This window comes from Pseudorca crassidens, chromosome 1 (assembly GCF_039906515.1).
Source record: "Pseudorca crassidens isolate mPseCra1 chromosome 1, mPseCra1.hap1, whole genome shotgun sequence".
Taxonomy (NCBI): domain Eukaryota; kingdom Metazoa; phylum Chordata; class Mammalia; order Artiodactyla; family Delphinidae; genus Pseudorca; species Pseudorca crassidens.
In genome coordinates this window covers 111,469,739-111,494,157 of record NC_090296.1, presented here as the reverse complement: position 1 = coordinate 111,494,157, position 24,419 = coordinate 111,469,739, and the positions used below count along the sequence as shown (strand labels likewise).

Sequence of the window (24,419 nt, the reverse complement as noted above, 5' to 3'; positions counted from 1 at the left end):
TGATAGTCTGGCCAGGTTAGCTTGGACTCTGAGGGGTTGTCAGACAATCCTGACCTCAGGCTTGGGAACCAAGATCCCACAAGCTTCATGGCACAGTTAAAAAAAAAGGAACAAAGAAAAAAAGGAGCAGTACAATATCAAAGAATAAAAAACAAAATATTAGAAAGATAAAAAATAATTAGGAAAAATAAAACTATAATTGAAACAACTGCAACAAGGTAAAATAAAACCACAACAGAAAAAAGAAAACAGAAAAGGGGGGAGGGGGAAGAACAAACCAAAAGGAGGGATCACTAATAAAGTATAAAGAATAAAATAAAATCAGAAAAACAAAAGATTAGGAAAAATAAAAATATAAAAGAATCAACAACAATGAATCAACAAGGTAAAACAAAATCCAATCTAAAAAAGGAAAAAAGAAAAGAAAAAAAAAAGCCTTGGCTATGGGGGTGGAGTTTAGGCGGGGATGGGGGGGTGGAACTTAGGCAGGGGCGGGGTTTAGGGTGAGGCGGGACTTAAGCAGGTGGCGGGGTGACGTTTGAATGTGGGGCAGGGCCTCTGCTTAGGACCTGCGCAGAAGGGGAGAGGCAGCACGTGGAAAGGAGGTCCTCTGGAGTGTGGGGTTCCGGAGTTTGGCAGTAGGGCCCTGAGTGAGGGTGTGTGGGTGTGGGTGGGTTTCACGCTTAGCGCAGTTGGAGTGCGCATATGTCTCCGAGTGTAGAGATGGGGCCCTGGATGGGGGTGTAGGGGCGGGGCCTGGACTCTGTGCAGCAGGAGGGAGGCTCCGAGGGCAGAGCATTCGGCCCAGGAGCACGTGGTGTGATGCCTAAGTGGACAGGGAAAGCACTGGCCACGTTCCCTTCCAGTCCTTTGCACCCCTCACCCATCATCTCACCCAGGGTCTCCCCCGTCGTCACTGGACCCCTAACCGTGGGTAGGTCCCGCTGGCTGTAGGAATTCCTTCCCTCCCCCAGCTGCCCCTCAGGGATGCCGGTCCAGGAGGTCCGGCCTTTACTTTTGTCCCCCCTTCCCTCCCTCCCACTCCCTCAGGACCCGCAGCAGGAGGGGGCCTCGGTGGGCAGAGGATCAGGCCCCAGCTCTCAGCAGGCTCCTGGGGGCCCAAGTGGGCAGGGGAAGTGTGGCCACGTTCCCTTTTGATCCTCTGCCCTCCCAGTGGTCCCCCAATTTCCCCCTTTGGGCTTGGGATCCCTTCCCCTCCCCCAGCCACCCCTCAGGGGCGCCAGTCCCATCCCACCTCCATTTCTCCCCCCACCTTCACTCCCCTCACACCCCATGTACTACCCGGTCGCTGGAGGTTCCTCCTGTCCCCTTAGGTGTCTGTGGTCCCCCACCGGTGCCTGGTAGGTGCCCTAGTTGTGAGGAGATGCAAATTCTGCATCCTCCTAGTATTCCATCTTGACTCCACCCCACCTTTTGATATTTTTGACAAAATTCCCAAATATCATATTCTTTTTAAAAAAAATTTTGGCCATGCCACACAGTTTATGAGATCTTAGTTTCCCAACCAGGGACTGAACCTGTGCCCCCTGCAGTGGAAGTGCAAAGTCTTAACCAGTGGACCACCAGGGAAGTCCCCCAAATACCAAATTCTAACTGAAGTTCTTTTGACCTCCAGCTAACTATGATGCTTCAGAGGACCCCTGAAGCACCTCAGAGAGAGATATTAAATTAACTAGGATTATTTGGTATGTTAAATTACATGGGAAGCACTGTCAAATGAGTGACAAGCTTTCTCAGGTTATACTGTAGGGATAAATGTTATTAATATATTATTAATATAGACACTCTAGAAATTATATAAAATTTGGATATGTCCTGGTATATAATGTTATCTGTCGTAATTCTAGGTATTATCTTAAAATGTTGTATGTCACAGCAGTAACCAACATTCTTTGTCCATTACATTGTAATCAGGTGTTAATCACGCCTTTTTTTTTTTTTTTGCGGTATGCAGGCCTCTCACTGTTGTGGCCTCTCCCATTGCAGAGCACAGGCTCCAGACGCGCAGGCTCAGCGGCCATGGCTCACGGGCCCAGCCGCTCAGCGGCAGGTGGGATCTTCCCGGACCGGGGCACGAACCCGTGTCCCCTGCATCGGCAGGCGGACTCTCAACCACTGCGCCACCAGGGAAGCCCAATCACGCCTTTTTAAGTCTTGTCATTTACAGACAGTTATTGTTCTACTCTGATGTTCTGCGAAAGTGCTTCATCTTCAAGAAGATTCTTAGGAAGGATGTTTTGATAAGTATAGGTCTCTGATAAATTTCTGATCATACCACTGAACTGGGTAAGAAATTAAAGAATCTTAATGAAAACCTGATGGCTTCATAAAACTGTTAACAAAAAGGATTAGCTATTGAGTGAACTAATGAATATGGTTATAATTTTTATTGTTTTTGTCTAAAATGTTACTGGCTTTAATCTGTGTTTTCCAGATATAAAGAAACCCTTCCGCTCAAGCTAATTATGACTAACAGCAATTTGGTAAATTATACCTTTGGAAGTAAAACAGGAACATTTGTCTTTTTCTTTCTACCTGATCCCTCCAAAAATTAGAAATTCTTAAGTTCCCAGCAGCATTATCAGGTAAATAAAGAAGGCCACCACCTAAAAGGTACAGGAACCTCAAGGTATTTGGGGGACCTTGAAAAGGGCGGAATTCACTCAAATCTATAGATATTTCATGTGAAATCTGTGACAGGCCCATGGCATGGCTTTCCTGGCTTTAAGAGACCTTTCAAAAGTTCAATTGAGATTCCTTATGAAAAGCTCCAGCCGAGCCAACTTAGAAGAGCCTAAGTAATCAATTAATCAGACTTATTTTGCAAATTAGTCTTAATTTGGCTATATTTGCTAAAAATGAGGGTAATTGTAGAGAAAAATTATGTTTCAGTGGATACTAAAATCAAGTTTTGTTAATTGAGGTCTGTATTTACTGCCTGAGACTCACCTCCCAGATAGCTACTTATTGTTACATTACATAATTGTAAATTTTAAATGAATTGCTAAAAAGACACTCTAAGTTTGTTTCTGAAGCTTATCACAACAATGTATCTTTAGAAGAAGATCAGATGCCCCATGTCAAGGCCCTATCAAAATTGAATGTTATTGTGTTAGCCATATGTTTGCCCTGATGTTCAGGAGGAAAAGAAAATTATCTAGTGAAGTTATCACAGAGTGTAACTACTCATGACATGTATCACTGCTTGCTTTAAGTCTACTGCTATAAGCACATGTACAATGTTTGTGTTACAATCTGGTATAATGGATAAATGTATATATAACCTACAAAATGTTTCCCCATTAACATACCTCTGAGCCTGTTCACAATATTGATTAACTTCCCCCAATGTGGATAACTAGAAGAATATCTATATATTAACAAAAAGGAGGCTTAGCACCAAGGGACATGATGAACCCAGGGCAGGCATCAACCACCCTGGCATCAAGGGACAAATATTTTTGTCTATTGAAAGACTTTCAATCAAGAAGGGAAATGATGAAAAAAAATCTTCATATTGAGATATGGGCAAGTCATGCTGGCTTATACATGGTTTAACTTAAACTTTACTGACCAGAATGGCCTGTTTTGTGGCCTGTAGAACATGCATTGTACATCTGCTTTGGCCATTGAGGAGAGGATGCTTTTAGAAATCAAACATAGAGGGGAATTCCCCGGTGGTCCAGTGGTTAGGACTTGGTGCTTTCAGCTTTCACTGCAGTGGGCCTGGGGTTCAATCCCTGGTCAAGGAACTAAGATCCTGCAAGCTGCATGGTGTGGCCAAAAAAAAAAGAAGAAGAAAGAAATCAAACAGACAGAGGACGTCATCATCACTCACATAGAGGCTTTAACAAAATTTACCCAGCAAGCCTTAACAACAGTAATCAGGCTGTCAGTCTAATGAACTCAGAAGTTTCTATGGGGCTTCCCTGGTGGCGCAGTGGTTGAGAGTCCGCCTGCTGATGCAGGGGACGCGGGTTCGTGCCCCGGTCCGGGAAGATCCCACATGCCGCGAAGAGGCTGGGCCCGTGAGCCATGGCCGCTGAGCCTGCACGTCCAGAGCCTGTGCTCTGCAATGGGAGAGGCCACAACAGTGAGAGGCCTGCGTACCACAAAAAAAAAAAAAAAAAGTTTCTATGATGAAAAAGCGGTCCTACAAAACTGCATGGCCCTTGATATTTTAACAGCCTCTCAAGGAGGAACTTATGCTATAATATATACCAAATGCTGTTTTTAATACCTGATAAGTCTTCTAATATAACTCAACTTATGATGCACATGAAAAACCAAATCTCGTCTCTGAATGATCCCCTTCCCAGTTTAGGGAAAATATTAGAAAAATGGTTTGGTTTAGGGGGCTCTTAGCTCAAGTCTGTGCTAATGATGTTGCAAAGTTGCTGTTAACTGTCTCTCCCACTGTGCCTCTTCTACACCTGCTAGAATAATGCTATTCAAGCAAGGTTCAGACACTACTTTGGTGGACCCCAAAACCTACCTAGCTCTAGCAGCAAGAGATTTTCACTCCTCTAACTAGGAAGACTAAAACATCCATTCTCAGCAGGAAGCAATTACAGAAGACTTACCTTCAGTCCAGTACCCCTCAGGACTGAAGAGTGAAATATCTCAAGGGGGGATTTTGTAAGCAGATTGGGTAGAGGGTCCCCAGAGAAAGAGAACCAGGCATGGCTTTCTTGACAAAGAGAAGCCACTTTTGGCCTAAGTCATTTTGTGATCTAAGTCTGGCCACAGTGCTTATCCTCAAACAGATCTCAGTAATTAATAATCTTAAGGGAACAAAAGAAGCAGGAACAAATGACTGTTACCAGGCAAGAGAAGTAACAATAGCAAAGATAGCAAATCAGCTGTAAAGGCTTCCAGTTCTATTTCAGTGGTAAAGATGAGCCTGAAGCAGTCAATCACCAGATCAACCAGAACGTAAAGGATGATGATGTTGACCTTTTCTGACCCTTGTGACTTCAATCAACTAAAGCTTGGACTCTGTCGACCTTTGCCCAATTCTATGCTGAATTCTCCTCTGCTCAAGCCCCTACATAAATATGCATGTACCTTTAGCTTAAGTGGAGACACTTCTTTGGGAAAGATCCCCAGTGTGCTCCTTACTTGCTTAAGTCCTTCCTTCTCCTGCTCTTTGGCTTGGTTGTGTCTTTTGGCTCAACACCCACCAAGAGGTGAACCCAGTTTTTGGGTAATAGTGTTAGTTATCTGGATAACATCTACAGTGTTTTGTATCATATAAGACAATATTGATGTAGATACTGACAAGATTCATCTTGTAAACAGACAACATAAACATACAGTATCAATAAGTATAGTATAGTACTGTAAATTTTTTTCTACTTTATGATTTTCTTAATAAAATTTTCTCTTCTGTAGCTTACTTCATTATAAGAAGAGTATACATTACATATAGCATACAAAATATATATTAATGGACTGTTTATGTCATCAGTAAGGCTTCCAGTCAACAGTAGGCTTTTAGCAGTATGTTTCGGGGGAGTGAAAAGTTATATGCAGATTTCTGACCGTGTGGGGTAGGCACCCCAAGCCCCCACATTGTTCAAGGGTCAACTATATTTTCATTTAATAAAAAAATTTTTTAGCACCTACAATATATAAAGCAACTCTCCAGGTACTATAAGGGTAATAAAGATGAAACTGATCCAGACCATCTCTTCAGAAGCCAATGGTGGTCGACAGATGAATGGATAAAGAAGATGTGGCACGTATATACAATGGAATATTACTCAGCCATAAAAAGAAATGAAATTGAGTTATTTGTAGTGAGGTGGACAGACCTAGAGTCTGTCATACGAAGTGAAGTAAGTCAGAAAGAGAAAAACAAATACCGTATGCTAACACATATATATGGAATCTAAAAAAAAAAGGTTCTGATGAACCTATGGGCAGGACAGGAATAAAGACACAGACGTAGAGAATGAACTTGAGGACACTGGGAGGGGGAAGGGTAAGCTGGGACGAAGTGAGAGAGTAGCATTGATATATATACACTACCAAATGTAAAATAGATAGCTAGTCGGTGCTTTGTGATCACCTAGAGGGGTGGGATAGGGAGGGTGGGAGGGAAGTGCAAGAGGGAGGGGGTATGGGGATATATGTATGCATGTACCTGATTCACTTTGTTATACAGCAGAAACTAACACAACATTGTAAAGCAATTATACTCCAATAAGGATGGTTAAGAAAAAAAAAAAAAAGAAGCCGGTGGTGGGACTTCCCTGGTGGTCCAGTGGTTAAGACTCTGCACTCAATGCAGGGGGTGCAGGTTCGATCCCTGGTTGGGGAACTAAGATCCCGCATGCCACACAGCAGGGCCAAAAAAAAGGAGAGAAGCTGATGGCCTTGCAGGGGAGGTGGAGCACACTCGTAAATAATTACAATGCCAGGTAAAATTATGATCTGCCAGGAATGTGCTGTTGTGTTATTTATAGTTCTTTCCAAATTAGTTTATTTTTCTTTCAAAACTGGTAGTCTATAGTTAAGCGATTATCCAGTATATTAGAACTCCCTGTTCCCTAACTATTCTAGATAAATGAAAGGTTACATTCCTCGATATCAGTGACATCAGGTATTACTAGCAGCCATCAGCATTGTCTGAGAGTCATTCTTCTCATTGAATGACAGGACTGTACCATTCCAGCAAGGTCTTATTGACAGCATCACATCACCTTCTTTGGACATACAATTCACCTGAACTGGATGGGTGAGGAGGATGGATCAGATAATGTGGAAACTTGAACTGTGGTGGGGAGGCTGAGGGCATGCCTTCAGGAAGTTGGATACTTGTGTGGGTGGCAACACAAAAGTAGATGGGCCATGTTATCAAGTGACAACTAGAAATGGGGTCAGTATAGGCACACAGATTGTCTCTGGCTATACAGAATGGGTCTGTCTGAACAGATAGTGGATCTGTGGGGGAGAAGGCTGTAGGGGCAGGAAGAGGATCTGTCTGTCCACTCCACAGATGTGACCACTATGTGATGGTGTGAATTGACTCTTTTATTCTGATTTGGGCTCTATTTTTATCTCCATTTTAAAAGAAAAACAAATTAATGTATTAATTTATATAACCACCATCGAAAGATCATTAAGGAAATATGTCCTTCATATATTAGGAATAGTGCTGTCAGAAAAGGTTGGACTAAAGCCTTTGAATCAAGAATCCAGGGCTTCCCTGGTGGCGCAGTGGTTAAGAATCTGCCTGCCAATGCAGGGAACATGGGTTCGAACCCTGGTCTGGAAAGATCCCACATGCCGCGAAGCAACTAAGCCCGTGAGGCACAACTACTGAGCCTGCGCGTCTAGAGCCTGTGCTCCGCAACAAGAGAAGCCACGACAATGAGGAGCCTGCGCACCGCGATGAAGAGTAGCCCTCGCTCGCCGCAACTAGAGAAAGCCCGCGCACAGAAACGAAAACCCAACACAGCCAAAAGTAAATAAAAAAAAAAAAAAAGAATCCAGAATTCAATGCTGTTACCATTGACATACAGCACAGCCACAAATTAGCATCAAAATATACATCTTACACATTTCCTTATTTACATCTTTTGCCTTGAGAATTTGATGATAAAAATACTTTTTAGATGTGGACATGGTTCCCTTAAAATTAAATGTTGTAAATCATTAATTTAAACAAAGTTGATCGATGAGTTAATACGGGAGCTTGTAATGTTAACCTCTTTGCATTTCAAGCCCCAGGACTGGGATCATGGCTCTGACTCTAAGGGAAGCGATGTGGACAGAGGGGTCTGTTTTGTCCCACGGCCCCTCGAAACCTCAGCTGACCCAAGGACCTCTCCACAAAGACCAATGCAGCACACGCCCAGGGGCCCGGGGAATCTCTCCTTCTACCCACTTGGTCCATTTTGGGGAGGCAATAGTAGGGGTACCCAACCTAGGGTCACCACCTAGAGCTTTGGTATCTGCTTTTTTTATGGGAGCTCAGCCTCTTGAGTAAAATATTTAATTACAGAGCTTATTCATTTGGTTTCTGGCCTTTACACCTACTGGAGACCACGCCTACTGCCCAGAGTAAGTTATTTGTGGGAGGCAGCAGACATAACACTTGAAATCGCTCATGCCTCTGTGCCTTGTAGCTGAAGTGAAATTATTTATGGTATCCAGATTTGTGCCGTCTCCAGTATTAACTCACACTTTTGGCTGATTTATTATTTGGCCGGATAGCATTTGCTCTTAGGTCTTGGCAAGAGGCCCCTCCGTGGGGCCCACTCTTTAGACAGCTCTACTGTTGCTCTCTTCTGGTCATTCCTCTTCACTGGGTGAGGAATCCACAGGCCAAGTGATTTATTCACTCAGATCCTTGCTCTGCTTTTAGGTCCAGAATTCCCTGCCAAAGTCCCTGCTTCCAGGACTGGTATGAACCTCTTTTCCTGATCTACCCTTCCAAAGGGAGACCGTGCCATTGGTGTGGTACCACAGGCCCAAAGCGGTGGCTGTGAGGGGGTGCCGAAGTGGCAGGAGCTTGGACGTATGTGGGGTGGGATCATCGTCGTGTGTATATAAGGCCCTTTATGATATGGGCCAGGCCTGCGAGTGGGAAATGACATCAGGCCAGAAGTGCTTTCCTGGAACCACCACATTCTGGTGTGGAGCTCTGAGGAGTTTTGCATCAATCAAACTGATTTTATAGGTCATTATAAACATATATCTGTCAAGGTAGGAAAGGCTAACTGGCCTGTCAAGGCTAACTTGTTAGCTTCAGCTATAATTTTTTTATATTTAGACACATGATATGTGGGCCACCATTTTTCCTGTTCCCCACATGCCACAAATATGGGACTAGGCCTGCTCTTGGAATAGGTTCAATTCTGAGTTCATTTAAAATTTTAATATAAAGGATCTGGTAAGAGACGGGTGAAGTGTGGGTAGTGGGTAGGCGGCTTTCCACCAGGTCAAATGTGACATTGCTACAACTGCCCACATTTCCTGGCCTGCTCTCTGGCCTGGCAGGAGAAACCTTATGTGCATGTGTGTTTAACATCCACTGAGAGCCAGAGAAATATGACTTGGCTGTTTTCAAAGAATTCAAGCCCCACACTGTGCTCTGGTTGTGACAGCTGCCATTCCCCTGCCAAGCAACTCTTCCCAGCTGACTTCCTTAAGCTGTTTGGAGTTAAGAGCTGGGCACTTTGAAGGCCTCTTCCAGGCCAAAAAAGAATGAACTAGAAAGGGAATTGGGGCAGCCTTCCTCGGTTGAACACCACTTCACTTCAGCAAACCCCTAAGCCTTGCTATCTGTTTTGTCAGCTGTAAAATGAGCAGACTATTTCAGCCCTGCCTCAGAGGGCACCAAGCGGCGGGCTTAATTAATGATGAATGTGATGGGCTTTGTCATGTAAAGTCATATATAAATGAAAAGGAGCATTGGAGCTATTTTATCCAAAATCTGGAGTGCATCCTGCTTTCCACTGCCATCGATAAGACTTTACGTCCTGATCACAGACTGCTGCAGACTTCAGGGGTGCAGAAAAACACAGCTGGGCTTGCCTTACCTGAACAGAAAGCAGGGTTGGGTCGTGGAAGTGGAGCACAGAGCAAGCAATCGGTGCATGGTTCAGATTTCTGATGGCAGGCAGCACTGAGATCCACTGGGTCCAGCTGGCGGCAGATGATGGACTGGTTTCTGCAATCAAAATACAAAGAACAGGTGTACCCATTTATTCCTGGGACTGTTCTGGAAAGATCCTTGAGATTGAAAGTGTCACGCTGAGGGGAGAGTTCTTTCCAAAGATCTCCCCTGCCTTTCTCCCTGTTGTCCCTGCCTCGGTTTGCTGGCTGACAGCTCACAGCAGTGGTGTTTTCTTCAGGGACAGTGTTTACTGAGAACAGGCCACAAGGATCAGTCCTGCCTAGGATCCATTCCTTCCTTTAGTCTTGTGTCTTATTCATAAGGATCACAACCCACAGTTCACTTAAAGACACGGGTACATGATTAACCAGAAGTTGTACTGGTCCTGCTGAGAATTGTTGATTACTTTGGCTAACGGGATTTCTGTCCCCTGACATGATTCAGCTAACAGCAGCAAATCGTAACTTTTATATACTTAGTAGACATGATCATTCCTTCCCTTCATCTCCTAGAGCTAGGATGTTACTGGAATGAGACACCATATTCAGCGTTCTAACTATTCTGTACCGCCTCTTGTTAAGGATTAGATGACCTTGAGCTCCTTGAGAAACCCAAGAGGGTCGTAATCATTTTTGCATTACCCTTGACATTAGTGCCTTCCTTATAGGAGACAAAAACAAAAACAAAACCCCCAAGAACTTGTTCAGATGCATTGAAAATGAAAACTCCTCGTGAGATAAAAAATGATAGGAACTCCCACTGTCCATTAGGGAGCTTCCTTTTCAACTTTTCACAAAAATTTCTTGTTGGACGATCTAAGTATTTTATATTGGTTAAGGTCTTCAGCTTCAGCCAGACTTGGGCTTATATGCTTGTTCTGCAAATTACCATTCATGAGACCTTAACTAGCATGGTGCCTTGGTTTCTTCATCTGTAAAGTGGGGAAAATAATACTATCTATCCCAGCAGTCCCCAACCTTTTTGGCACCAGGGACCGGTTTCATGGAAGACAATTTTTCCACAGAGTGGGATGTGGAGCGGAGGGTGGGGAAAACGTTTCGGGATGATTCAACCACATTCCATTTATTGTGTACTTTATTTCTATTATTATTACATTGTAATATATAATGAAGTAATTATACAACTCACCATAATGCAGAATCAGTGGGAGCCCTGAGCGTGTTTTCACTTGCCACTCACTGATAGGGGTTTGATATGAGTCTACAAGCAGTTGATTTATTGTGGTCTCTGTGCAGTCAAACCTGTCTGCTAATGATAATCTGTATTTGCAGCCACTCCCCAGCGCTAGCATCACCGCCTCAGCTCCACCTCGGATCACCAGGCATTAGATTCTCATAAGGAGCGCGCAGCCTAGATCCCTCACATGCGCAGTTCACAGTAGGGTTCGCGCTCCTATGAGAATCTAATGCCGCTGCTGATCTGACAGGAGGCGGAGCTCAGGCGGTAATGCGAGCGATGGGGAGCGGCTGTAAATACAGATGAAGCTTTGCTCACTCGCCCGCCGCTCACCTCCTGCTGTGAGGCCCGGTTCCTAACAGGGTTGGGGACCCCTAATCTATCTCATAGAGAAATTATAAAGATTAAATGTGATAATCTATGCAAAGTGTTTAGCACAGTGCCTGGCACAAAATCAGTGCTCAGATAATACCATCCTCCTCATCCTCCTCCTCATCATCATTGGTAGAGATTATAGGGGAAGGAGTCTCGGTTGCTCTCAGAGCCTAAGAGTACAGCCTTCAGATTTAGTAACCTGCCCCATGGTTCCATTAATGTTACCTTATTAATCTGAAGCAGGAGCCCATGTAAGTCAGAACCTCCAGATTTTCTGCTTCTAGTCTTTGATTTCAGGTTTTATTCTTTGGATACCTAGAGAAGTATGAATAAGATAGCTTTCATTCAGACATAATTTGAGGGCTGTTTAAAAAGGCACTTTGCAAATTAACTTCTTGTACATATGCCTCAGTAATTCTGTTGGTTGTAAAATATATTGTTAGGCGATGTGGATCCTTGTAAACAGGCTCATTTCCAATGTCCTTGGTGGGTCTTTTGTTTAAACTGGTTTCTCCCCTTAATGTGTGGTCCCTAGATTTGAAAACAAAAGTTTTTGTTGCAGACATTCATCATCAATGAAGTTCATGATGAAGGCCTTTTCACTTAACAAACTATGTTTAGGTACTGTTCAGTGTTTGAAGGCAGAGCTACAGTGAGGCAGCCTGAACGGGAGGACTTAGAGCCACTGGCTGCCTTGACAACAGTTTGGAGGGAGTAGGCACCTTAGGGGGTCTTAGTTCAGTCTGTGCCTCCTTTTTAAAGAGCTTCTGTGCATCCACTTCCACAGGGGTGGGCCCCAGGAGTCACTACCACCCCAAGTGCCTACGGCTGATTGGAGGAGACGCTCCTGACCCAAGCTGAGATTCTGTCTGCAGGACGTCTGGAATGCGGACACAACCCTTCTGGTCAGTCACTATTGGCCTAGATCTAGGACAGCATACAATAAGGGGCTGGCATGGCCATTTTCACGATGTACTCTGGGAGGCAGAAAAAACTGGAATGTAGCAAAAGATGACTAAAAGCGTCAGGGAGAAGTAGAGATGAGAAACCAGGTCGCCCCTGGGAGAAAAGGGGAGGTGGCAAGAGAATAGCTGTCTGCGTTCCCATGGGCCTCTCAGGGCTTTGTTCTAACTCCCTTGAGGCCCAGCTGCCCTTCCGGCTCTGGCCCATGTCCAGTCCACTCTCTGTTTTAGCTCAGGCAACCTTGAACTGTATCTGTTACGTGAAACCCAAGGAGCCTTGGCTGAGTGAGTGAGCTGGCACCGAGAGAGAGGCCACACCAGGCGGGGTCCACATGGGGATGCCCACCCAGGGGGATCCCATCACACTGGCCTGCCAAAATCAGACATGCATACAAGTAATTTTTGCTGATGATAAAACTGAATAGAACAGATTCATAGTTATTCCAAAACAGTGTTCTCTCCTAGTCACTTCCTGAAATGCTTTTTTGTGTAGTAGGAAGCAGCTGGTATTATAGATGGCACACCCATAATTGCGTCTAACCCTGAATATTTTTAAAGGGGTACGTGTACCTACAGCTGTCATTGGTCATGCATGTTGCAGGAAACAAAGCAAAACACAACGCGATAGGCACTGGTCTCTTCTAAGGAGCTATCAGTCCCCATCACTGTGCCACTTGACATTCATCTATAGCTTTGGCCCTCCCCCAGATTCAGGGCCCAATCCTGTCTCTAGCTGAAGGCTTTAAGGCCCTGTTTCAGTAGTGCAGGGGACAAAGTTAGGATATCCTGTAACTTGTCCTGCTCTGATCAAATGCCCTGGTTCTGGCCTCTGGGCTTTTGCCTTCAACCAGGCATCGAGTCCCTCTTCTAATTCCCTGTTGTAGAGCCTGAGTTCTCGATTCCTCAGGCTTTAGCTCCTGCCTCCATAACCTGACCAGAACCCTGGTCTCTTCAAAATCAGGACTCTAACTTGCTTACGTCTATTTTCTCCAGGTAACACCCCTGAAAGGCAGACCGAGCTGGGAGCTTGCTGTCACTTGTCCTGTCTGTCCCACACTGCCCACACTGTCTAGGTCACTCCCACTGTTTCTCCCATTCCCCCACCCCCACTTTCACCACTGCCAATAATCATATTTGCTCCACGTATGGGACACCTACCTTTTGCTACCTTCTAGGTCTTTCTAACACTGAATCTCTCTCAATTATCATGTCACCTGTTACTCCTCTCAGGACCCATGTGGTCCTGCAGCTCTGCCTGCCTGGCAGACCTCCTCCACTGATTTCAGCTGGGCACCAATCACAAAGCCTTGCACACAGCAAGGTGACAGGGAGGCGGGGTGGCATGGTGGAATGAGCATGACATGAACATGGGCATCCCGAGCAGACCTGGGTTCAAATCCTTGCTCCTCCACTTGCACCTGTTCCCTAATGCCTGTAGGACTCAAAGGTACAAGGTATTGTTGAAAGAATTATATTATGAGATAATGTGCCTGTCAAAATATAGCAGTTATTTTATAAAATACCAAATTTAGCTTTTTTTGGTGGGGGGCAGGGCCTGCACCGCGCAGCATGTGGGATCTTAGTTCCCCGACCAGGCATCAAACCTGCATCCCCTGCATTGGAGGCGTGGAGTCTTCACCACTGGACTGCCAGGAAAGTCCCCACCAAATTTAGCATTTAATAAAACACATCTGTCTTTCTTTCTTGAACTTATATTTCTAACAGCTTTATTGAGATATCCACATATCATTCAACCCACTGATTTAAAGGGTACAATTCAATGGTTTTTAGTATATTCACTGGACTTAGATTTCTTAAAATGTAATTATAGCATAAGGGATATGAGGATTAATAAGTTAAAAAGATGTAAGATTTTAGTCAGTTATAATTTTATGTAAATCAAGAGTGTGATGCCATTGCATTGTCAAAAAACTTATGCGATTTTGCGCTGTACAGATACACAGGTGATGATAAGAACAAGATGGATAGTGGTTCCTTGTTATTCTGAGCAGGACATGTGTTCAGTCCTTGGGCCTAGTTTAAGAGGGATATGGGCAAATTGGAGCATGTCCAGAGAAACATGAAAAGGGTGACGAGAAACAGCAAATACTGTTTGTAGGAGCCTATGATATTCACCCTGGAGAAGTAAATCCAAAGAGGAAATGAAACCCCATCCTCAATTAGCTCTGGGTTGTCATTTGGAAAACGAATGACATGTATTTTCTATGTTCTTTCGCTAGGCCAGAACCTCAATAAGTGAATTTAAGTTAAAAGCAAGCAGATTTTTTCTTTTTAACATCTTCATTGGAGTATAATTGCTTTACAATGTTGTGTTAGTTTCTGCTGTATAACAAAGTGAATCAGCTATATGCATATGTATATCCCCATATCCCCTCCCTCTGCGTCTCCCTCCCACCCTCCTTATCCCACCCCTCTAGGTGGTCGCAGAGCACCGAGCTGATCTCCCTGTGCCATGCAGCTGCTTCCCACTAGCTATCTATTTTACATTTGGTAGTGTATATATGTCAATGCTACTCTCTCACTTCGTCCCAGCTTACCCTTCCCCCTCCCCTTGTCCTCAAGTCCATTCTCTACATCTGTGTCTTTATTCCTGTCCTTCCCCTAGGTTCATAAGAACCATTTATTTTTTTAGATTCCATGTATATGTGTTAGCATACGGTATTTGTTTTTCTCTTTCTGACTTACTTCACTCTGTATGACAGACTCTAGGTCCATCCGCCTCACTACGAACAACTCAATTTCGTTTCTTTTTATGGCTGAGTAACATTCCACTGTATATATGTGCCACATCTTCTTTATCCATTCATCTGTCAATGGACACTTAGGTTGCTTCCATGTCCTGGCTATTGTACATAGAAGTAAGCAGATTTTGACATGATATAAAGGAGCAATTAAAGCTGTCTAAAATTGGGGTGGATCGTCCCTTCCTAACCTGAAATTCTGTATTTAATATATTACCTCTTTAATAGCAAGTCAGAGAGCTACACCTTATAGAGCTTTGACTCTGTTATGTGTCGAGCTCAGGTGGGTAAAATGATCAAGTAGGTCACCCCTTGTTTACTTAAGGCTAATCATTCGGTTTGGGTGAGTCTAGTAGTCCATTCTTCCTCCCATTTTTCATTCCCACTCTCTGCTTTTTGATCAGAGGAAAGAGAAAAGAAAGCCCCAAATCGTCAATATGGGTATTTTATTAGCACTTCTGATGATAATGGAAATATTTCTAAAATAAGACTTTGGCATTACCTGATCAGGATATTGTGCTCATCTCTTCCCTGCTCTGTGTAAGGGACTGCATCTTAGCGTTTGAAACTCGCCATGGTGGAAACACCTACAGAAATTAGCAAATACGGCAGACCATCTGCCCCCAGCTCATCGACCAGTGCCCACTGCTTTAGCATCCACACCACCCAGTGATGACAGAGCTGGCACTGTTAATAATGATGACAGACCTTCTACTAGATTTTTGGACCATGTGTCTCTATAAGAAATACATTTATAGACAACGGTATTTAACTTTCATATAAGGGCAATTTGGAATTTAAGTAGTTTAGTGTAATTAACTAGTTTCAGATGAGTGGAATATTTAGGGGAAAGTATTTGGGAAAAACTGGACTCATTCTCAACTGCTTTCTAGACCACATCTCTTTTTTCTTTAAGGAAACCCCATAATAACCATGGTCTGTATATTTGAAGAGTCTGTTATGCACAGCTACTTATGGAGTGACCATGTGACAGACTAGGAAGACATGTCCAAGATGAAGGCCCTCTGGAAGTGGGAAGATAAAGCTCTCTGCTGGCCAGTACTCCTTGTGCCACCTATTGGATTTTGAAAGAACAATCTCTCAGCTTTTGATTCAAAGGTAAGACTCCAGCAAGTATTTTCCGCAGATGGAACATATTCGTAATCTTCCTTAAGGCAGAGCTATTGTAAAAACTTTGCATTGTATGCGTTGTTATGAGGGAAATCACCATCAGCCCAAGATTCCCAGGGCCAACTGGTTTCTTTATCATCAACAAGCTCCAGGAATTATAGTCGGCATTTATTGAGCACTCGCAGTATACTATGTACCTTACAAGCATTCTCTCATTTTATCTTCATCTAACCTTATGTGATGGGTATAAATATTTTCATTTTACAGATGGGGAAACAACTTCAAGTGGTTAAGTGGCTATTAGAGTTAAAAAGTTTCTGTGATCCTAGGAAACAGGATTTACATTGCCTACTGCTTTGTATACAGCAGACATTCCATACATAGTTGAATCAGTTTTTTAATGTGAATAAATAGAGCACCATTCTTCTTAATACTTTGAGCCCTTTGACCTATTAGCCTTTTAAGCAGCTTTTATCTAATGGAAAATCAGAATGATTTTCATTTATTTTGCTTCTACGTACATTCCAAGGGCAGAGCTCCCTGTAATATCTCATTAACCCTACAATGACATAGAATTATTTTCCCAATTTTAGAAACAAGTTAATGGAGGCTTAGCAGGAATTAGGTTGTCTTTTGATGTTTTCATCACACCAAGTCAAGGCAGAGGAAAGACCAAAGGCATGCATTAAGAAGAACCTAGTTCCTACTGTATAACACAGGGAACTATATTCAATATTCTGTGATAAGCCATAATAGAAAAAATAGGAAAAAGAGCGGGTATATATGTATAACTGAATCGCTTTGCTGTACAGTAGAAATTAACACAACATTGTAAATCAACTATACTTCAATAATAATAAAAAAAAGAACCTAGTAAAGTTATGACCAGAAAAAAGGGTTCTAGATAAACCCGGAGGGAAACAGTCCTCGGAGAGTGACCACAAGTCAGTTCTGCTGAGTATGTCACTCAATGGACAGAGTTCTGTGCTTACTAAGCACTGTAGTAGGCATGGGGGAGATAAGACCAAATCCTGATTTTGAGAAGCCTATGGGCTTTTAGGGAAGAGAAGACAGAGACACATACACATAAGGAAAGTGAATTTGCAGTACGAGAGACTAAAAAGGAAAAGCAGACAAGACAGCGGTGGTCATTGAGAAACAATTAACGCTGGCAATAAGCATTGCAGGAGTTCAGAAAAGGGAGCGATTATATTTGCATAAATTTACGCTGACCTCAGCATCTTCACTATGAGCTGTGGGAAGACAATGAAGTTTGAGAGAGCACCTGGCTTCCAAGGAGCTCACTTTCTTCCCTGGAGACTTGAGCAGATCATGAGAGGGTTTGCACCAAGTAGCCAGAGAGATGAGATGATGAGAGCCAGAGACCTGATGATCAAGACCAGCAAGATGATGCTGGGACAGCTCACGTGGCTACTGAGCCTGGATGTTCTGAATTATTAATGATGTTTCTCTCTCTGTATTTTTCCCGCTTTCTACCTTTAAGCAAAAGTAGCCTGGAGTTCTTCCTGGACTTTGCTTTTGAAATTTTTAAGCCCTCCAGAGAACTCTCAACCTTGGCTCCTCTTGGAATCACCTGGGGAGTTTTTAAAACACTGCCACCTGGGTCCCACCCCCAAATACTCTAATTGACCTAGGGTGCTCCTTCGGTGATTCTAATGAGCAATCAAGTTTGAGTATCATTGACTTAAAGGGTTCCTTGACACGGTAAGAGAGAATGAAATTTGCCAGAGTGAACAAAGTATCTTGGAGAAACAGGAGAGCTGGGGAACTTCCCTGCTCCAATCTAGAGAAATAGCCTTGACTTGCTACCCTGGAGTAGTAGGGATCTGGGTCGGGCTTCCCCACAGCCCCATGGGGGAGGTAGGAAGACTCCAGAGAGAGTGGCTGTGTGGTGGCCAGGGCTTCTCACACTGGGATATACACACAGATCACAGGGGATCTTGTTAAAATGTAGGTTCTGACTCAGTAGGTCTGGATGGGGCCTGAGAGTCTGCATTTCCAAAAAGTTCCTAGGTGATCCCAATGCTGCTGGTCCACAAACTGGCAAAGATCTGCATAGCCAAGACCTAGGCCGTCTACCTTAAGATTCTCGTATCCATCTAAAGCAACAGATAGGAGGAGCCATGACCTGTCAAACCTGAAGGGTTCCACAGACAGGGACAGTAGACATCTGTGCAGTGACCTGGTTAGACTGACAACCGAGAAGCAGATGGACCCCATCTGCAAAGCCTTCTAGACTAAAAGGGGAGCATATCCTGTCAGGGGGTACTGGCAGATCACAGATGACCCATTCAAAAGGGGTCTAGAAACCAGAGGGCAAGAGAAGCCAGCTGATACGGCCCATCAAAGTCAGCCTCCCGGGCATAGAGCAGGGCGAAGGATGGGCACAGACCTGGTGGGGGACACATACAGGAAACTTAGCACAATCCTCAAGAATGAGGTGAAGTGTTCGCCAGGCCAGCTATCTTAGTCTGTTTGGGCTGCTATAACAAAATACTATGGACTGGGTAGTTTAAACACTAGACATTTATTTCTTACAGTTCTGGAGGCTGGGAAGTCCAAGATCCAGGCATCAACAGACTTGGTGTCTAGTGAGAGCCTGCTTCTTGCTTTACAGATGGCATACTTCTGTGTCCTTACACGACAGAAGGAGTGAGGGAGCTCTCTGGGGCCTCTTTGGGGCATGAATTCTATAATGGAGTAGGACCCTATGGGGCCTTCCCAGAACAGACCCCCCTCACCCACTCAATGTCCTCCCCACCCTCTTGTTTGTAGAAAAGCTGTAGTCTCCCAGGCCTCCGCTGAGTCACAAAAGCCTGCCTCAAGAATTAATGATTGAAAGGATGTGAACATGTAATGACAAAAGTAGCAGTTGGGCCAGGAGAACTGCTAAGAATTTAAACAGTCAAACAGCCATATGGCAGTCACAGAATTTTTAGTTCCTCCCTGAAGTACCTGAATAACAATATCTGATACACATTTCCTGAGTTGTTTTACAGATGCTAAAATCGCCACCAAACGGAAGAAGTTAACTATTTGATGACCATAAGCACTTAGCCCCCAGACCTACTGGAGCCTAAGGACTGGTAATGTTGATCCCTGTGACCCCACCCTGTTACCTCACCATCAACCACAACTCTTCGATTCACACACCCTGTGACTCCCCTCCCTCACCTTGCCTTTAAAAATGCTTCCTTGAGGGGCTTCCCTGGTGGCGCAGTGGTTGAGAGTGCGCCTGCCGATGCAGGGGACACGGGTTCGTGCCCGGGTCTGGGAAGATCCCACGTGCCGCAGAGCGGGCTCCGTGAGCCATGGCCGCTGAGCCTGCGCTTCCGGAGCCTGCGCTCCGCAACGGGAGAGGCCACAACAGTGAGAGGCCCGCGTACCGCCAAAAAAAAAAATGCTTCCTTGAAACCCACTGAGGAGTTCAGGTCTTTTGAGCACAAGTGGCCTGTTCTCCTTGCTCAGCCCAGCAATAAACCTTTCTTTGCTCTCATCCCAACTCCAGCATTTCAGTTTGTTTGGCCTCACTGCGTGTCGGGCACACGAACTTGGGTTTGACAACAATTCCAACATGAGGGCTCCATCCTAATGACCTAATCACCTCCCAAAGGCCCCACCCTCCAATACTATCACATTGGGGGTTAGGATTCAACATATGAATTTTGTGGGGGACGCAAACATTTGGTCTATAGTACCAGCCCAATGGGGGCTCAGCCTCAGTCAGAAATTAAGTTGGTATGGAAAATAAAGAAAATGACACCAGCGTTTGCATCTGAGACTCTTACCCCTTAAGACTGGAGCTTACCTGAAGTGTCAAGGATCCTCATGAGTGGCAGATGAATCGCAACCCGAACAGCAGAGCTCTGGGGATAATATTTGTGAACCTGTTGGAGAGCTGATGTGCAGAGAAGAGGTGGGTTTCAGAAGTTGCTGCTGCTTTCAGGAATGTGTTGAGAATAAGCCACACATGCTTTGCAACCTGCCAACAGGTGGACAATAGAAGGAAGAGAAAAAGAATGCTGCCTTGTTAAAGTTTTCCTGACAATGTGGATTTCTTTGAGCTTCTCAGAAAAATACTTAGAAAGGCAGGGGTAAGAAAAGTTAACTTTAGGGCCCCACCTCACACCCTGAATTTCTTAAACATCAAGACTAAACTAAACCTCTGACCATCTTTCTGGGAAAAGAAGGGCACAAGCCTGAGGAACTCCAACCTAGGGGAAAGTGGCTAACTGACCTATTTAGAACTGGTTTTGGCCGGTTTGAAGTTTAGCATCAGTGGGTTCCTGGCTTACCCTGAACACCTGTGAGTTTTCCCAGCGTCTGAAGTTTGGCAAAGGAGGAAGGGGGTGGAAATGGCCGCACACTTAAGGTGAAGTGCTGAAAAGGAGGGTTCAGCAGCACCTTCTCAGACCTGGCCAGATAGAACAGCTGGAAAGTCTCTGGTTGCAGAGAGCGGGGGCTACTCTTCGTTAAGGTGCGCCGGCTTCTCATTGCGGTGGCTTCTCTTGTTGTGGAGTACGGGCTCTAGATGCGTGGGCTTCAGTAGTTGTGGCATATGGGCTCAGTAGTGGTGGCTCGAGGGCTCTAGAGTGCAGGCTCAGTAGCTGTGGCGCACGGGCTTAGTTGCTCTGTGGCATGTGGGATCTTCCCAGACCAGGGCTCGAACCCATGTCCTCTGCGTTGGCAGGCGGATTCTTAACCACTACGCCACCAGGGAAGTCCCCAGCACACAGAATTTCAACTGGCACTTCTCAGTCCTTTGGGAAGCCTGGCAGGAGCTCCTTGTGCAGGCCTGAGAGTAGGCTGCCAAGGCAAAGGGACTCTGTGTCCCTGCACCTGCCTGCATGTCCCTTTATCTGCCATCAGTGCAAGGGCCTGGGGACATGTTACAAGAAACTGAGCTTTGGACGAGGAGGCAGAGTTATAAATAGAGTCCAGGTCTTCTTGACCTTGAGTTTTATTTCTCACACTATTACAGTGTCTCAGAAGTTGAAGGCTTTTGACAATGTGACTGTACTGGGCATTGGTTAAGTAACTGAAGCAATAACTAGGCCTGATGATTAGAAATTGTTCTGAGACCTACTACACATCAAGTGCCAAAATAAATTCCAGGTTAGGGAGTTCTGTGGTGGGCTAGTGCTTAGGATTCTGGGCTTTCACTTCCATGGCCCACGTTCAATCCCTGGTTGGAGAACTGAAATCCTGCAAGCTGAGCTGCAAGGCAAGAAAAAAAATTCCAGGTTAATTAAAAAGTTAAAGAATAAATACTACAACAAAAGAATTAAAAGAAAGCATAGGCAAATATTTAGCTGATCCTAAGGGGGCCAAGACCTGTCTAAACACAATAGCAAAAAGGAAAAAAATTATAGATTTGAAATATATATAAATTCCTCTATGATTAAAAAATTGCCAAAATTTAATAGGAAAAAAGTTGGGAAAATATTTGCAGTATTTATGACCAGTGGTTAATATCGTTAATCTAGAAGGATACATAAAGAAATAGATGATCATCTCACTTTAGAAGTGCTAATGGCCAATAAGCATTTGAAAAATATTAATGAAGACAACAGTGAAACATGATAAAAAATGTTTTGCGATGGTTAATTTTATGTGTATTTTACTACAATAAAAAATGGGGGCTTCCCTGGTGGCGCAGTGGTTGAGGGTCCACCTGCTGATGCAGGGGACATGGGTTCGTGTCCCGGTCTGGGAAGATCCCACATGCCGCGGAGCGGCTGGGCCCGTGAGCCATGGCCGCTGGGCCTGCACGTCCAGAGCCTGTGCTCCGCAGCAGGAGAGGCCACAACAGTGAGAGGCCCACGTACCGCAAAAAAAAAAAAAAAAAAGGGATGGAAAAGGATATAGTTATGTGCAAAGAATTGAAATCTTAGGTAGGAAGAAGAGATTAAAGAGCTTACAGGAAAGTGAATTTCCTTTAATACTCAGTCTTATCCCTGCATGTGTTTGGAGACTTTCCAGAGAGTAGTTCCCAAACTCTAGTAGATGGTGAAGTATTTTTACTGCTCTATGGGGAAATGAGAAGACAGCATAGTCAGCTTTTCCAAAAGTTAAACATTTTCAGTGTTTACCATGAGCGTAGTCTTTCACACCTGTTTGTTATTACAGGCTTTTTTTTTTTGTAATTTGTAGTGATAGTGTAAGATAATTTTTTGAGAAAGAGAATGTGTATGGGTCTCTAAAATGTCTGCATCTGGCTCACAAGAGAGCTGACAACACAACGTTCTCCCTCAAATTAGGGGAAGACAGTGACAAGTCCAGACACTTGCAAACAACTACTCTCAATTTTCATGGAAGACTTACAGCAAAGTTTCATTTACTATTCCATAATACATGATATTATGACAAAATACCATTTACTTCTTTGGATTGACTGAGACAGGGAAAAACTAAATATCCAATATTGTCAAGGTTGTGAAGAAAGGGGCATTCTCAGACATTTACATCTGGATTGTAAATTGGTTTGACTTTTCCGGAGGGTAATTTGGCAGTTTATATTATAAATCTTAAAATGTGCATAACTTTTGACTCAGCAATTCCTTTTTAGGAATATCCTAAGGATGATCAAGGATGGACACCAAGACTTATCTACAAGAATGTTTACTATAGCGTTATTTTAATAGTGAAAAATTGTGGGGATGGAGTATTGAGTGTTATATTTGACAGATTTGGGCGGTGGGTAGAGGGGTATTCATTATTGTATTAATTTTCTGTTGTTGCTCTAACAAATTACTACATAAAGTTAGTGGCTTAAAACAACACAAATTTATGTGCAACATCATGGATGGACCTTGAGCACTTTATGCTAAGTGAGATAAGCCAGACAGAGAAAGACAAGTACTGTATATTATATGTAGAATCTAAAAAAATCAAACTTGTAAAAAATACCCCAAGAAACAGAGTAAAATGGTGGTTACCAAGGAAAGGGAAGTGGGGGGTAAGATTGATGGTGTTTAAGGGTACAAACTTGTAACGAGTACTAAAATAGCCATAAAGATTTTTTTTAACATCTTTATTGGAGTGTAATTGCTTTACAATGTTGTGTAGTTTCTGTTGTATAACAAAGTGAATCAGCTATATGCATACATATATCCCCATATCCCCTCCCTCTTGTGCCTCCCTGCCACCCTCATCCCACCCCTCTAGGTGGTCACAAAGCACCGAGCTGATCTCCCCGAATGATGCAGCTGCTTCCCACTAGCTATCTATTTTACATTTGGTAGTGTATATAAGTCCATGCCATTCTCTCACTTCATCCCAGCTTACCCTTCCTCCTCCCCGTGTCCTCAAGTCCATTCTCTACGTCTGTGTCTTTATTCCTGTCCTGCCCCTAGGTTCATCAGAACCATTTTTTCTTTAGATTCAATATATATGAGTTAGCATGTAGTATTTGTTTTTCTCTTCCTGACTTACTTCACTTTGTATGACAGGTTCTAGGTCCATCCTCCTCACTACAAATAATTCAATTTCATTTCTTTTTATGACTAATATTCCATTGTATGTATGTGCCACATCTTCTTTATCCATTCATCTGTGGATGGACACTTAGGTTGCTTCCAGGTCCTGGCTATTGTAAAGAGTGCTGCAATGAACATTGTGGTATGTGACACATTTTGAATTATGGTTTTCTCAGGGTATATGCCCAGTAGTGGGATTGCTGGGTCATACGGTAGTTCTATTCTTAGTTTTTTAAGGAACCTCCATACTGTTCTCCATAGCAGCTGTATCAATTTACATTCCCACCAACAGTACAAGAGGGTTCCCTTTTCTCCACACCCTCTCCAGCATTTATTGTTTATAGATTTTTTGATGATGGCCATTCTGACTGGTGTGAGGTGATACCTCATTGTAGTTTTGATTTGCATTTCTCTAGTGATTAGTGATGTTGAGCATCTTTTCATGTGTTTGTTGGCAATCTGTATATCTTCTTTGGAGAAATGTCTATTTAGGTCTTCTGCACATTTTTGGATTGGGTTGTTTTTTTGATATTGAGCTGCATGAGCTGCTTGTATATTTTGGAGATTAATCCTTTGTCAGTTGCTTCATTTGCAAATATTTTCTCCTATTCTGAGGGTTGTCTTTTCATCTTTTTTTATGGTTTCCTTTGCTGTGCAAAAGCTTTTGTTTCATTAGGTCCTATTTGTTTATTTTTGTTTTTACTTCCATTTCTCTAGGAGGTGGGTCAAAAAGGATTTTGTTGTGATTGATGTCACAGAGTGTTCTGCCTATGTTTTCCTCTAAGAGTTTTATAGTGCCTGGCCTTACATTTAGGTCTTTAATCCATTTTGAGTTTATTTTTTT

The 24,419-nt window shown here is 43.7% G+C and overlaps 1 protein-coding gene across 4 annotated transcripts in view; it reads right to left on the bottom strand.

The window, feature by feature from the left end:
* LACTB (lactamase beta) overlaps positions 1-24,419 on the bottom strand; it is a 78,188-nt gene that overhangs the window by 11,285 nt on the left and 42,484 nt on the right. For all 4 annotated transcript variants that reach the window (XM_067749302.1, XM_067749298.1, XM_067749268.1 and 1 more), the window contains exons 10-14: positions 22,019-22,125; positions 20,393-21,314; positions 19,906-20,079; positions 11,447-11,536; positions 9,573-9,703 (exon numbers count right to left, since the gene is read on the bottom strand). The gene's annotated coding sequence lies outside the window, so the exon portion shown is untranslated. The remainder of the gene's footprint in view (positions 1-9,572; positions 9,704-11,446; positions 11,537-19,905; positions 20,080-20,392; positions 21,315-22,018; positions 22,126-24,419) is intronic.